Raw genomic sequence first — 14,703 nt, forward strand, 5'->3', positions numbered from 1 at the left:
GGACCGTGTCCCCAGAATGGTGTAGGGAGGTAGCATTTCAAATTTGGTCAAGGTAGGCCAAGGCACGGCCAAGTTATAGCCGTCAGACCAAAACGGGCCAAATTTGGACATTGTTTGGGCGTGGCTAATGGCCGTAGGATATAAAAATGTCTGAATTTTGTGGATAATTCTTGATCAGCAGAGAATTCTGATTCGTCTGACACCTCATTTGTCTGATTTGGTAGGACAAGCCAGGACTTTAAGGAAAAAGTAGGATTGGCAAATTATGCAAATTAGCAAAAAATCTAAGTAGGCGGAGCTTCATAGTCCAAATGGCAAGTTGGTAGGGCTTTGCTGTCTGTATATGTAGAACAAAGAATTTCGATTGTAGGTCTAACAGGACAGGAGATATCGACCGAAACGTGTTGGGGGGCGCTAAGGCGCCCCCATCTGGCTGGCAGGACTGGGTAGGACAACCTGAGTAGTGGGTAGGAATTGACATCATCTGACCAAGTTTGGTTGGTCTAGCTCTTACAGTTTAGGCTGTACATTCAGTTTTAGGGCAGAAAAATAATAATAATAATAACTAGAAACTGCAGGCAGTTACTGAAGGGTCCAAAGGGTATGACAAGTAGGACAGGTAGGACAGGTAGGACAACAGATGGTTTGAGTAGAAGGTAGAAATCAGGATGGAGATTGTTGAGTGTCCGTCTAACAGGTCAGGAAATGTAGGACAGAATGTAGGACCCTGTGGTGTAGTGCCTGAACCTGACTGAATGCAATGTTTTGGTGAGATAGTCTGAGTAGTAGGTAGAAATCAGGATATAGACTAGTTAGTATCGGTCTAACAGGTCAGCAAATGCAGGACAGAATGTAGAACCCTGTGGTGGAGTGCCTTAGCCTGACTTAATACATGTTTTGGGTCAGATGGCCTGACTAGTTGGTAGATTTAGGGACCTTCATACCTGGTCTGGTAAGTGTAGATATTACATAGTTGCTTTTTTATACTGCCTGTGTAAACATAGGCTGTGTTGCATATTCTTAACAAAGTGCTGAGTTGCGGGAGTGTGACATGTAACAGCAGTAATATCATGCTGTATGCTATTCTAGGATGTATATTTAGACAGGAGAAAGGCTAAAAGTATTGAAGGCATTATTGAAATGGAGCGCTGACTCCACCTGCTGGCCAATTTATTATAAAATTGTAATTGCTGTAGTGTACACAGCCTGAAGAAAGATTAAAGTTTGAAAGATTTGTAAAAGTCAAATGGCAGGAGAATATAAGCAGATTAAAAATATGGACTTAGATGAAGGGAAAGGTGATTAATATTTTAATTTTTAAATAAACAATAAGCAGATTTCAGCTGCATTAACCAAGGTTGGTCTTAGACATATTATGACAGTGGCTGTAGTGCCCCCGTTTGACTGATTGCCACCAAACTTGGAAGGTCTTTTGCAGCTTGGCTGAGGCAGTCTAGTAACACAGCCGTGCATCAAATTTTGTGAGGATTGGATGAAGCATGCCAGAGATATAGCTATTTGAATGAAATAGGCATGGAAACAGTGTGGCCAGCAGGTGGAGTCAGCGCTCCATTTTAGAAATTGTATTCAATACTTTCAGGCCTTCTTATGTGTAAATTAAGTCTGATAATGTTCTATGAGGCAAATTGGTGAAAAATGAAAGTGAATAAAAAATATGGACTCAGGTGAAGGGAAAGGTAACAATTCTTTCAAGGTTTTATGAGAAATAAGGACATTTCAGCTGAATTTGCTAAGGTGGGTCTTAGACATATATGGAGTGGCTGTAGCGCCCCTGTTTGACCGATTGGCACCAATATTGGAGGGTCTGTCTGAGGTCCCTTACTACATTAGGCCGTCAAATTTGATGAGGATTGGCTGAAGCACGGCTGAGATTTAGATGGTTGATTGAAATGAGCATGGATATGGTGCAGGTTTGTTGTAGCTGGTGGCCATAGCATACAGGTCAAGATATTTTTATGAATTATCCATAAGGGCAATGTCCTGATTGATGTACTACCAGAATGACCTACTTGGGCTGGATATTGTAGAAGTTACAGTAATATGTTATTTATTAAGTTATTAAACATCACAAGGGAATGAAAATGACTATCATTGGGCATTGCATATGTCTTGATTTGGCATGACTCACAGAACTGGCAGTACAAAATATTTTAACCAGTAATATGTCACTAGAACAGAAATGAGATAAATGTAAGTTGAACTGATTTTCAAGGTTTATACAGACATGTTATATTGTTGTAGCGCCCCCGTTTGACCGATCGGCACCAAATTTGGAGGGCCCTTCCGGACTACTATTCTACAGGATATATTAAAGTTTGGTGATGATTGGCTGAGGCAGGCCTGAGATATAGCTGTCTGATTGAATTGGGCATGGCACCTGTATGGTTTGTGTGTGGCTGGTGACTATACCTCATGGAAAGTTTATGATTTTTTTATGAATTATTTATTATGACTGTCTCCTGATTTAAATGATACCAGATTTGTGTAGGTTTGGTGAAAATCCTAGGAGGTTAACGAAATGTCTTGTTTTCAGACCAATATGAATTATGCAAAAACGCAAAGATGCAGAAGCAAGTTCTACATGTTGTTTGATTTGGCATGTCGTACTTAATTGACCGGGCAACAATTAGACTGCCATAACAGGATGGAGATTTAGCGTAGCTCTAATGTGACAGGAGATGTAGGGCAAACCGTAGAGGAGGATACTAAAAAGTCAGACAGAACTACAGGTCAGCAGATGTCAGACAGAACAGAACTTGTTTAGGTCAGATGGTTTGAGTAGAAGGTAGAAATCATGATGTAGATTGTTGAGTGTCGGTCTAACAGGTCAGGAAATGTAGGACAGAATGTAGAACCCTGTGGTGTAGTGCCTGAACCTGACTGAATGCATTGTTTTGGTCAGATGGTCTCAGTAGTAGGTAGAAATCAGGATATAGATTAGTTAGTATCGGTCTAACAGGTCAGCAAATGTAGGACAGAATGTAGAACCCTGTGGTGGAGTGCCTTAGCCTGACTGAATGCATGGTTTGGGTCAGATGGCCTGACTAGTTGGTAGATTTAGGGACCTTCATACCTGGTCTGGTAAGTCTAGATATTACAGAGTTTTCTTTTTTATACTGCCTGTGTAAACATAGGCTGTGTTGCATATTCTTAACAAAGTGCTGAGTTGCGTATTGTGACATGTAACAGCAGTAATATCATGCTGTATCATATTCTAGGTTATACATTTAGACAGGAGAAAGGCTAAAAGTATTGAAGGCATTATTGAAATGGAGCGCTGACTCCACCTGCTGGCCAATTTATTATAAAATTGTAATTGCTGCAGTGTACACAGCCTGAAGAAAGATTGAAGTTTGAAAGATTTGTAAAAGTCAAATGGCAGGAAAATATAAGCAGATTAAAAATATGGACTTAGATGAAGGGAAAGGTGATTAATTTTTTAATTTTTAAATAAACGATAAGCAGATTTCAGCTGCATTAACCAAGGTTGGTCTTAGACATATTAGGACAGTGGCTGTAGTGCCCCCGTTTGACCGATTGCCACCAAACTTGGAAGGTCTTTCTGAAGTCTAGTAACACAGATGTGCGTCAAATTTTGTGAGGATAGGATGAAGCATGCCAGAGATATAGCTATTTTAATAAAATGGGCATGGAAACAGTGTGGCCAGCAGGTGGAGTCAGCGCTCCATTTTAGAAATTTTATTCAATATTTTCAGGCCTTCTTATGTGTAAATTAAGTCTGATAATGTTCTATGAGGCAAATCGGTGAAAAATGAAAGTGAATAAGAAATATGGACTCAGGTGAAGGGAAAGGTAACAATTCTTTCAAGGTTTTATGAGAAATAAGGACATTTCAGCTGAATTTGCTAAGGTGGGTCTTAGAAATATATGGACAGTGGCTGTAGCGCCCCCATTTGACCGATTGGAACCAAAATTGGAGGGTCTGTCTGAGGTCCCTTACTACATTAGGCCGTCAAATTTGATGAGGATTGGCTGAAGCACAGCTGAGCTTTAGATGGTTGATTGAAATGAGCATGGATATGGTGCAGGTTTGTTGTAGCTGGTGGCCATAGCGTACAGGTTAAGATATTTTTATGAATTATCCATAATGGCAATGTCCTGATTGATGTACTACCAGAATGACCTACTTGGGCTGAACATTGTAGAAGTTACAGTAATATGTTATTTATTAAGTTTTTAAACATCACAAGGGAATGAAAATGACTATCATTGGGCATTGCATATGTCTTGATTTGGCATGACTCACAGAACTGGCAGTACAAAATATTTTAACCAGTAACATGTCACTAGAACAGAAATGAGATAAATGTAAGTTGAACTGATTTTCAAGGTTTATACAGACATGTTATGTTGTTGTAGCGCCCCCGTTTGACCGATCGGCACCAAATTTGGAGGGCCCTTCCGGACTACTATTCTACAGGATATATTAAAGTTTGGTGATGATTGGCTGAGGCAGGCCTGAGATATAGCTGTCTGATTGAATTGGGCATGGCACCTGTATGGTTTGTGTGTGGCTGGTGACTATACCTCATGGAAAGTTTATGATTTTTTTATGAATTATTTATTATGACTGTCTCCTGATTTAAATGATACCAGATTTGTGTAGGTTTGGTGAAAATCCTAGGAGGTTAACGAAATGTCTTGTTTTCAGACCAATATGAATTATGCAAAAACGCAAAGATGCAGAAGCAAGTTCTACATGTTGTTTGATTTGGCATGTCGTACTGAATTGACCTGGCAAGAAATGTCGATTGTAGGCTTCACCGTTCTCGAGAAATAGGCAGAAATGCAAAAGTTGTCACTGTTGCGCCCCCATCTGGCCGAGTGAGGTGTCCTTTACAGTTTAGGCAGAGGGTCAGAGCACAAATGTATCACCCAAATTTGATTTAGATTGGTCATTGAGAAGCCTGTGAAATGCCTGCTTGATTTTGATTGGCTGATGGCGGCCACTCTTTAAGGAATAATTACTGCCATTGTAGGTGACTGACCACAGGCTGCTTCCTAGTACATATCTACCAAATTTCAGTTAGATTGGCAAAGGCAGTCAGGAGATATTGCCAGTTTTTAGTTGTAGCGCCCCCTATTGACGAAATGCGGCCCGCCTCGGACCGTGTCCCCAGAATGGTGTAGGGAGGTAGCATTTCAAATTTGGTCAAGGTAGGCCAAGGCACGGCCAAGTTATAGCCGTCAGACCAAAACGGGCCAAATTTGGACATTGTTTGGGCGTGGCTAATGGCCGTAGGATATAAAAATGTCTGAATTTTGTGGATAATTCTTGATCAGCAGAGAATTCTGATTCGTCTGACACCTCATTTGTCTGATTTGGTAGGACAAGCCAGGACTTTAAGGAAAAAGTAGGATTGGCAAATTATGCAAATTAGCAAAAAATCTAAGTAGGCGGAGCTTCATAGTCCAAATGGCAAGTTGGTAGGGCTTTGCTGTCTGTATATGTAGAACAAAGAATTTCGATTGTAGGTCTAACAGGACAGGAGATATCGACCGAAACGTGTTGGGGGGCGCTAAGGCGCCCCCATCTGGCTGGCAGGACTGGGTAGGACAACCTGAGTAGTGGGTAGGAATTGACATCATCTGACCAAGTTTGGTTGGTCTAGCTCTTACAGTTTAGGCTGTACATTCAGTTTTAGGGCAGAAAAATAATAATAATAATAATAACTAGAAACTGCAGGCAGTTACTGAAGGGTCCAAAGGGTATGACAAGTAGGACAGGTAGGACAGGTAGGACAACAGATGGTTTGAGTAGAAGGTAGAAATCAGGATGGAGATTGTTGAGTGTCCGTCTAACAGGTCAGGAAATGTAGGACAGAATGTAGGACCCTGTGGTGTAGTGCCTGAACCTGACTGAATGTAATGTTTTGGTGAGATAGTCTGAGTAGTAGGTAGAAATCAGGATATAGACTAGTTAGTATCGGTCTAACAGGTCAGCAAATGCAGGACAGAATGTAGAACCCTGTGGTGGAGTGCCTTAGCCTGACTTAATACATGTTTTGGGTCAGATGGCCTGACTAGTTGGTAGATTTAGGGACCTTCATACCTGGTCTGGTAAGTGTAGATATTACATAGTTGCTTTTTTATACTGCCTGTGTAAACATAGGCTGTGTTGCATATTCTTAACAAAGTGCTGAGTTGCGGGAGTGTGACATGTAACAGCAGTAATATCATGCTGTATGCTATTCTAGGATGTATATTTAGACAGGAGAAAGGCTAAAAGTATTGAAGGCATTATTGAAATGGAGCGCTGACTCCACCTGCTGGCCAATTTATTATAAAATTGTAATTGCTGTAGTGTACACAGCCTGAAGAAAGATTAAAGTTTGAAAGATTTGTAAAAGTCAAATGGCAGGAGAATATAAGCAGATTAAAAATATGGACTTAGATGAAGGTTAAGGTGATTAATATTTTAATTTTTAAATAAACAATAAGCAGATTTCAGCTGCATTAACCAAGGTTGGTCTTAGACATATTATGACAGTGGCTGTAGTGCCCCCGTTTGACTGATTGCCACCAAACTTGGAAGGTCTTTTGCAGCTTGGCTGAGGCAGTCTAGTAACACAGCCGTGCATCAAATTTTGTGAGGATTGGATGAAGCATGCCAGAGATATAGCTATTTGAATGAAATAGGCATGGAAACAGTGTGGCCAGCAGGTGGAGTCAGCGCTCCATTTTAGAAATTGTATTCAATACTTTCAGGCCTTCTTATGTGTAAATTAAGTCTGATAATGTTCTATGAGGCAAATTGGTGAAAAATGAAAGTGAATAAAAAATATGGACTCAGGTGAAGGGAAAGGTAACAATTCTTTCAAGGTTTTATGAGAAATAAGGACATTTCAGCTGAATTTGCTAAGGTGGGTCTTAGACATATATGGACAGTGGCTGTAGCGCCCCTGTTTGACCGATTGGCACCAATATTGGAGGGTCTGTCTGAGGTCCCTTACTACATTAGGCCGTCAAATTTGATGAGGATTGGCTGAAGCACGGCTGAGATTCAGATGGTTGATTGAAATGAGCATGGATATGGTGCAGGTTTGTTGTAGCTGGTGGCCATAGCATACAGGTCAAGATATTTTTATGAATTATCCATAAGGGCAATGTCCTGATTGATGTACTACCAGAATGACCTACTTGGGCTGGATATTGTAGAAGTTACAGTAATATGTTATTTATTAAGTTATTAAACATCACAAGGGAATGAAAATGACTATCATTGGGCATTGCATATGTCTTGATTTGGCATGACTCACAGAACTGGCAGTACAAAATATTTTAACCAGTAATATGTCACTAGAACAGAAATGAGATAAATGTAAGTTGAACTGATTTTCAAGGTTTATACAGACATGTTATATTGTTGTAGCGCCCCCGTTTGACCGATCGGCACCAAATTTGGAGGGCCCTTCCGGACTACTATTCTACAGGATATATTAAAGTTTGGTGATGATTGGCTGAGGCAGGCCTGAGATATAGCTGTCTGATTGAATTGGGCATGGCACCTGTATGGTTTGTGTGTGGCTGGTGACTATACCTCATGGAAAGTTTATGATTTTTTTATGAATTATTTATTATGACTGTCTCCTGATTTAAATGATACCAGATTTGTGTAGGTTTGGTGAAAATCCTAGGAGGTTAACGAAATGTCTTGTTTTCAGACCAATATGAATTATGCAAAAACGCAAAGATGCAGAAGCAAGTTCTACATGTTGTTTGATTTGGCATGTCGTACTTAATTGACCGGGCAACAATTAGACTGCCATAACAGGATGGAGATTTAGCGTAGCTCTAATGTGACAGGAGATGTAGGGCAAACCGTAGAGGAGGATACTAAAAAGTCAGACAGAACTACAGGTCAGCAGATGTCAGACAGAACAGAACTTGTTTAGGTCAGATGGTTTGAGTAGAAGGTAGAAATCATGATGTAGATTGTTGAGTGTCGGTCTAACAGGTCAGGAAATGTAGGACAGAATGTAGAACCCTGTGGTGTAGTGCCTGAACCTGACTGAATGCATTGTTTTGGTCAGATGGTCTCAGTAGTAGGTAGAAATCAGGATATAGATTAGTTAGTATCGGTCTAACAGGTCAGCAAATGTAGGACAGAATGTAGAACCCTGTGGTGGAGTGCCTTAGCCTGACTGAATGCATGGTTTGGGTCAGATGGCCTGACTAGTTGGTAGATTTAGGGACCTTCATACCTGGTCTGGTAAGTCTAGATATTACAGTTTTCTTTTTTATACTGCCTGTGTAAACATAGGCTGTGTTGCATATTCTTAACAAAGTGCTGAGTTGCGTATTGTGACATGTAACAGCAGTAATATCATGCTGTATCATATTCTAGGTTATACATTTAGACAGGAGAAAGGCTAAAAGTATTGAAGGCATTATTGAAATGGAGCGCTGACTCCACCTGCTGGCCAATTTATTATAAAATTGTAATTGCTGCAGTGTACACAGCCTGAAGAAAGATTGAAGTTTGAAAGATTTGTAAAAGTCAAATGGCAGGAAAATATAAGCAGATTAAAAATATGGACTTAGATGAAGGGAAAGGTGATTAATTTTTTAATTTTTAAATAAACGATAAGCAGATTTCAGCTGCATTAACCAAGGTTGGTCTTAGACATATTAGGACAGTGGCTGTAGTGCCCCCGTTTGACCGATTGCCACCAAACTTGGAAGGTCTTTCTGAAGTCTAGTAACACAGATGTGCGTCAAATTTTGTGAGGATTGGATGAAGCATGCCAGAGATATAGCTATTTTAATGAAATGGGCATGGAAACAGTGTGGCCAGCAGGTGGAGTCAGCGCTCCATTTTAGAAATTGTATTCAATACTTTCAGGCCTTCTTATGTGTAAATTAAGTCTGATAATGTTCTATGAGGCAAATCGGTGAAAAATGAAAGTGAATAAGAAATATGGACTCAGGTGAAGGGAAAGGTAACAATTCTTTCAAGGTTTTATGAGAAATAAGGACATTTCAGCTGAATTTGCTAAGGTGGGTCTTAGAAATATATGGACAGTGGCTGTAGCGCCCCCATTTGACCGATTGGAACCAAAATTGGAGGGTCTGTCTGAGGTCCCTTACTACATTAGGCCGTCAAATTTGATGAGGATTGGCTGAAGCACAGCTGAGCTTTAGATGGTTGATTGAAATGAGCATGGATATGGTGCAGGTTTGTTGTAGCTGGTGGCCATAGCGTACAGGTTAAGATATTTTTATGAATTATCCATAATGGCAATGTCCTGATTGATGTACTACCAGAATGACCTACTTGGGCTGAACATTGTAGAAGTTACAGTAATATGTTATTTATTAAGTTTTTAAACATCACAAGGGAATGAAAATGACTATCATTGGGCATTGCATATGTCTTGATTTGGCATGACTCACAGAACTGGCAGTACAAAATATTTTAACCAGTAACATGTCACTAGAACAGAAATGAGATAAATGTAAGTTGAACTGATTTTCAAGGTTTATACAGACATGTTATGTTGTTGTAGCGCCCCCGTTTGACCGATCGGCACCAAATTTGGAGGGCCCTTCCGGACTACTATTCTACAGGATATATTAAAGTTTGGTGATGATTGGCTGAGGCAGGCCTGAGATATAGCTGTCTGATTGAATTGGGCATGGCACCTGTATGGTTTGTGTGTGGCTGGTGACTATACCTCATGGAAAGTTTATGATTTTTTTTATGAATTATTTATTATGACTGTCTCCTGATTTAAATGATACCAGATTTGTGTAGGTTTGGTGAAAATCCTAGGAGGTTAACGAAATGTCTTGTTTTCAGACCAATATGAATTATGCAAAAACGCAAAGATGCAGAAGCAAGTTCTACATGTTGTTTGATTTGGCATGTCGTACTGAATTGACCTGGCAAGAAATGTCGATTGTAGGCTTCACCGTTCTCGAGAAATAGGCAGAAATGCAAAAGTTGTCACTGTTGCGCCCCCATCTGGCCGAGTGAGGTGTCCTTTACAGTTTAGGCAGAGGGTCAGAGCACAAATGTATCACCCAAATTTGATTTAGATTGGTCATTGAGAAGCCTGTGAAATGCCTGCTTGATTTTGATTGGCTGATGGCGGCCACTCTTTAAGGAATAATTACTGCCATTGTAGGTGACTGACCACAGGCTGCTTCCTAGTACATATCTACCAAATTTCAGTTAGATTGGCAAAGGCAGTCAGGAGATATTGCCAGTTTTTAGTTGTAGCGCCCCCTATTGACGAAATGCGGCCCGCCTCGGACCGTGTCCCCAGAATGGTGTAGGGAGGTAGCATTTCAAATTTGGTCAAGGTAGGCCAAGGCACGGCCAAGTTATAGCCGTCAGACCAAAACGGGCCAAATTTGGACATTGTTTGGGCGTGGCTAATGGCCGTAGGATATAAAAATGTCTGAATTTTGTGGATAATTCTTGATCAGCAGAGAATTCTGATTCGTCTGACACCTCATTTGTCTGATTTGGTAGGACAAGCCAGGACTTTAAGGAAAAAGTAGGATTGGCAAATTATGCAAATTAGCAAAAAATCTAAGTAGGCGGAGCTTCATAGTCCAAATGGCAAGTTGGTAGGGCTTTGCTGTCTGTATATGTAGAACAAAGAATTTCGATTGTAGGTCTAACAGGACAGGAGATATCGACCGAAACGTGTTGGGGGGCGCTAAGGCGCCCCCATCTGGCTGGCAGGACTGGGTAGGACAACCTGAGTAGTGGGTAGGAATTGACATCATCTGACCAAGTTTGGTTGGTCTAGCTCTTACAGTTTAGGCTGTACATTCAGTTTTAGGGCAGAAAAATAATAATAATAACTAGAAACTGCAGGCAGTTACTGAAGGGTCCAAAGGGTATGACAAGTAGGACAGGTAGGACAGGTAGGACAACAGATGGTTTGAGTAGAAGGTAGAAATCAGGATGGAGATTGTTGAGTGTCCGTCTAACAGGTCAGGAAATGTAGGACAGAATGTAGGACCCTGTGGTGTAGTGCCTGAACCTGACTGAATGTAATGTTTTGGTGAGATAGTCTGAGTAGTAGGTAGAAATCAGGATATAGACTAGTTAGTATCGGTCTAACAGGTCAGCAAATGCAGGACAGAATGTAGAACCCTGTGGTGGAGTGCCTTAGCCTGACTTAATACATGTTTTGGGTCAGATGGCCTGACTAGTTGGTAGATTTAGGGACCTTCATACCTGGTCTGGTAAGTGTAGATATTACATAGTTGCTTTTTTATACTGCCTGTGTAAACATAGGCTGTGTTGCATATTCTTAACAAAGTGCTGAGTTGCGGGAGTGTGACATGTAACAGCAGTAATATCATGCTGTATGCTATTCTAGGATGTATATTTAGACAGGAGAAAGGCTAAAAGTATTGAAGGCATTATTGAAATGGAGCGCTGACTCCACCTGCTGGCCAATTTATTATAAAATTGTAATTGCTGTAGTGTACACAGCCTGAAGAAAGATTAAAGTTTGAAAGATTTGTAAAAGTCAAATGGCAGGAGAATATAAGCAGATTAAAAATATGGACTTAGATGAAGGTTAAGGTGATTAATATTTTAATTTTTAAATAAACAATAAGCAGATTTCAGCTGCATTAACCAAGGTTGGTCTTAGACATATTATGACAGTGGCTGTAGTGCCCCCGTTTGACTGATTGCCACCAAACTTGGAAGGTCTTTTGCAGCTTGGCTGAGGCAGTCTAGTAACACAGCCGTGCATCAAATTTTGTGAGGATTGGATGAAGCATGCCAGAGATATAGCTATTTGAATGAAATAGGCATGGAAACAGTGTGGCCAGCAGGTGGAGTCAGCGCTCCATTTTAGAAATTGTATTCAATACTTTCAGGCCTTCTTATGTGTAAATTAAGTCTGATAATGTTCTATGAGGCAAATTGGTGAAAAATGAAAGTGAATAAAAAATATGGACTCAGGTGAAGGGAAAGGTAACAATTCTTTCAAGGTTTTATGAGAAATAAGGACATTTCAGCTGAATTTGCTAAGGTGGGTCTTAGACATATATGGACAGTGGCTGTAGCGCCCCTGTTTGACCGATTGGCACCAATATTGGAGGGTCTGTCTGAGGTCCCTTACTACATTAGGCCGTCAAATTTGATGAGGATTGGCTGAAGCACGGCTGAGATTCAGATGGTTGATTGAAATGAGCATGGATATGGTGCAGGTTTGTTGTAGCTGGTGGCCATAGCATACAGGTCAAGATATTTTTATGAATTATCCATAAGGGCAATGTCCTGATTGATGTACTACCAGAATGACCTACTTGGGCTGGATATTGTAGAAGTTACAGTAATATGTTATTTATTAAGTTATTAAACATCACAAGGGAATGAAAATGACTATCATTGGGCATTGCATATGTCTTGATTTGGCATGACTCACAGAACTGGCAGTACAAAATATTTTAACCAGTAATATGTCACTAGAACAGAAATGAGATAAATGTAAGTTGAACTGATTTTCAAGGTTTATACAGACATGTTATATTGTTGTAGCGCCCCCGTTTGACCGATCGGCACCAAATTTGGAGGGCCCTTCCGGACTACTATTCTACAGGATATATTAAAGTTTGGTGATGATTGGCTGAGGCAGGCCTGAGATATAGCTGTCTGATTGAATTGGGCATGGCACCTGTATGGTTTGTGTGTGGCTGGTGACTATACCTCATGGAAAGTTTATGATTTTTTTATGAATTATTTATTATGACTGTCTCCTGATTTAAATGATACCAGATTTGTGTAGGTTTGGTGAAAATCCTAGGAGGTTAACGAAATGTCTTGTTTTCAGACCAATATGAATTATGCAAAAACGCAAAGATGCAGAAGCAAGTTCTACATGTTGTTTGATTTGGCATGTCGTACTTAATTGACCGGGCAACAATTAGACTGCCATAACAGGATGGAGATTTAGCGTAGCTCTAATGTGACAGGAGATGTAGGGCAAACCGTAGAGGAGGATACTAAAAAGTCAGACAGAACTACAGGTCAGCAGATGTCAGACAGAACAGAACTTGTTTAGGTCAGATGGTTTGAGTAGAAGGTAGAAATCATGATGTAGATTGTTGAGTGTCGGTCTAACAGGTCAGGAAATGTAGGACAGAATGTAGAACCCTGTGGTGTAGTGCCTGAACCTGACTGAATGCATTGTTTTGGTCAGATGGTCTCAGTAGTAGGTAGAAATCAGGATATAGATTAGTTAGTATCGGTCTAACAGGTCAGCAAATGTAGGACAGAATGTAGAACCCTGTGGTGGAGTGCCTTAGCCTGACTGAATGCATGGTTTGGGTCAGATGGCCTGACTAGTTGGTAGATTTAGGGACCTTCATACCTGGTCTGGTAAGTCTAGATATTACAGAGTTTTCTTTTTTATACTGCCTGTGTAAACATAGGCTGTGTTGCATATTCTTAACAAAGTGCTGAGTTGCGTATTGTGACATGTAACAGCAGTAATATCATGCTGTATCATATTCTAGGTTATACATTTAGACAGGAGAAAGGCTAAAAGTATTGAAGGCATTATTGAAATGGAGCGCTGACTCCACCTGCTGGCCAATTTATTATAAAATTGTAATTGCTGCAGTGTACACAGCCTGAAGAAAGATTGAAGTTTGAAAGATTTGTAAAAGTCAAATGGCAGGAAAATATAAGCAGATTAAAAATATGGACTTAGATGAAGGGAAAGGTGATTAATTTTTTAATTTTTAAATAAACGATAAGCAGATTTCAGCTGCATTAACCAAGGTTGGTCTTAGACATATTAGGACAGTGGCTGTAGTGCCCCCGTTTGACCGATTGCCACCAAACTTGGAAGGTCTTTCTGAAGTCTAGTAACACAGATGTGCGTCAAATTTTGTGAGGATTGGATGAAGCATGCCAGAGATATAGCTATTTTAATGAAATGGGCATGGAAACAGTGTGGCCAGCAGGTGGAGTCAGCGCTCCATTTTAGAAATTGTATTCAATACTTTCAGGCCTTCTTATGTGTAAATTAAGTCTGATAATGTTCTATGAGGCAAATCGGTGAAAAATGAAAGTGAATAAGAAATATGGACTCAGGTGAAGGGAAAGGTAACAATTCTTTCAAGGTTTTATGAGAAATAAGGACATTTCAGCTGAATTTGCTAAGGTGGGTCTTAGAAATATATGGACAGTGGCTGTAGCGCCCCCATTTGACCGATTGGAACCAAAATTGGAGGGTCTGTCTGAGGTCCCTTACTACATTAGGCCGTCAAATTTGATGAGGATTGGCTGAAGCACAGCTGAGCTTTAGATGGTTGATTGAAATGAGCATGGATATGGTGCAGGTTTGTTGTAGCTGGTGGCCATAGCGTACAGGTTAAGATATTTTTATGAATTATCCATAATGGCAATGTCCTGATTGATGTACTACCAGAATGACCTACTTGGGCTGAACATTGTAGAAGTTACAGTAATATGTTATTTATTAAGTTTTTAAACATCACAAGGGAATGAAAATGACTATCATTGGGCATTGCATATGTCTTGATTTGGCATGACTCACAGAACTGGCAGTACAAAATATTTTAACCAGTAACATGTCACTAGAACAGAAATGAGATAAATGTAAGTTGAACTGATTTTCAAGGTTTATACAGACATGTTATGTTGTTGTAGCGCCC

The sequence above is a fragment of the Paramormyrops kingsleyae genome, chromosome 2 (assembly GCF_048594095.1).
Source record: "Paramormyrops kingsleyae isolate MSU_618 chromosome 2, PKINGS_0.4, whole genome shotgun sequence".
Taxonomy (NCBI): Eukaryota; Metazoa; Chordata; class Actinopteri; order Osteoglossiformes; family Mormyridae; genus Paramormyrops; species Paramormyrops kingsleyae.